We start from the raw sequence: 2,410 nt of genomic DNA on the forward strand, positions 1-2,410 counted from the left end.
GAAAAGACACAAACCTAAAGACAAAGTAATAAACAATTGAACTATAAATTTATTCATAGTTTCCGTTCAATCAATTTTTGCTCATTGTCGACTGCAGCCAGGTTTTTACCCTTTTAAAATGGAAGTGCTTTGAAGTTAGAGATAATAACTTGATACAGAACCGTATGATCCACATATCTACTTTTTAAATCAATTTACTAATTATTTTGTTAGCGTTGGGAGTATAATTTGTTATACAGTATATATACAGGAAAAACCTTGAAATTTAGGGGGGGCCGAAATTATCAAGCAAGCATTTCGTGGTACTATTTTTGAATATCTAGGCAAAAAATTGAAAGTTAGGGGGGAGTTCGAGCACCCCATCTGCCCCTACCTGGCTATGCCCATGCGGGTTTGTCTTTATGTTAGAATAGAGCACGAAAAAAGCAATCAAACAGCACAATTTTTTATAGAAACGAAAACGCCATAAGAGTTTTGTCGAGATAGGAATTCAAGGGACCGTTCAAGTGGTTCAGGCTTTTGGTGTTTGGTGGATTTATGCTAATTGCTACACACCAATCTCCACTCGTAACATCTAAGACAGCACCGCGGAATTTCTCGTAACAATAATTACCAGGTCGGCTATGTAACCAATGGCTTCGCAAACAAAGAGCCGGCTTTATTTTAGCTGAATTTGCAGTGAATACATACAAAAATCAATAAATTTAAAATGTATTTCATTTGTAAAAAAGCTGTCGACGATTTTCATAAGATTCACTCATTTGCATTTAATTAAGTAGAGAAATATTTTGCTTTCAAATCATAAAAGAAAAACAATCGAAAGCATGCGAACGCGATTTTCCATGCTCAAATGCAAAAGAATAATGCCGATTGAATTTTTCCTATTTTATTTTCAGTATAATTAGCCAGAGAAGCTTGGCCAAACACAAACATATGTGTAAGCGCCAATCTATTATTATTATACCCGAGCGCACTTGTGCACAAGGGTATATTAATTTTGTTCACATACCGGTTGTTTGTAACAGCCAAAACGAATCGAGATAGATATAGACAAATGTATACATAAATGATCAGGATGAAAAAAGAAATCGACAAAGCCATGTCTGTCTGTCCGTCCGTCTGTCCGTCTGTCCGTCCGTCCGTCTGTCCGTGTACACGATAACTCGAGCAAAAATTGAGATATCTCAACGAAATTTGGTATGTAGGTTTCCCTTAATCCAAGGTAGGTTGGTATTGAAAATGGGCGAAATCGGACTTTAACCAAGCCCACTTCCCATATAAAATTTTTACAATCGCTCAATAACCACGCCTACTTCCCATATAACTACGGTGACCATCCGTTCTGTTTTTTGCAGGACCGTACTGTTTTTCAAAGGTCGGTCCTGCGTAGTTTTCCAAACCTGAAAAACCTGAAAATGTACTGCTTTTTTCCAAGTGTCCTGCATTTGTCCCGCATTTTATCCCTTATTTTAAAATTATCGGACAATGGATGGATTTTTTCAAAAAAGTGTTTCTTGGTACTTTTCGTAACTTTTCTTCAATATCTCATGAAAAAATCTCCCAATCAACGTAAGCGACTTACATCTCGAAGGGTATTGATGTGCCTCTTACCAAAATATATAACTTGTGGCGACTTCAATGAAAATTATTAGTGCTACAGGCGACCATTTGCATTTTGTCGTCAAAGTCGAAAAAAGTGAGATTTTCAATCGGATACGAAGTTTTATTTGATTATTTTTTTCATTAGTTTTAAAAATCGATAAAGAAGATATATCATTACAGTAAATTTTGAGCCAAACATAATGAAAATCGGATTAGAAATGTAAATGCAATGAAGTGCAATCTGCACAAATTATATATCTTTGTAAAGGGCACATAAATACCTTTGTAACTCGTCGTTTAAGTCGATTTATGACGTCGATTTTTGACAAATAACTGCGAGAGGTACAAAAAACAAAAAAAAGGGTATTGTTTTCGTTTCGAACGACTCAAAATTTGCCTATAAAATAATCTTTTACTATACTTTTATAAATATTCACGTAAAAAAAGATTAATATCGATGAAGAAAACGTGATTCGTTTTTAAAGTTTAAAATGTATTAAGAATTTTGAATCATAAATACTCTTTTGATATTTTTATACTACGTAAATTATATTTAAAAATTGTCCTTCATTTTGAATCCATATTTATGGTCACCGTACATATAACGGTAATTTTCAGAAATACGAAAACTGCGATATTTTAGTAACTACTGGAGATTATTCACTCAAAATTGATATTTACAATAATTTTTAGTCGAAAAATAAGAATATTATAAATTTTTGGAAAATGGGCGTAGCCACGCCCACTTATGGTTACATGTGTATATCTTGGTAACCGCTGCACCAATTTCTTCCAAACTTGGCACAGT

The sequence above is a fragment of the Rhagoletis pomonella genome, unplaced genomic scaffold (genome assembly GCF_013731165.1).
Source record: "Rhagoletis pomonella isolate Grant_MI unplaced genomic scaffold, Rhpom_1.0 Rhpom_scaffold_00001, whole genome shotgun sequence".
Lineage (NCBI taxonomy): Eukaryota > Metazoa > Arthropoda > Insecta > Diptera > Tephritidae > Rhagoletis > Rhagoletis pomonella.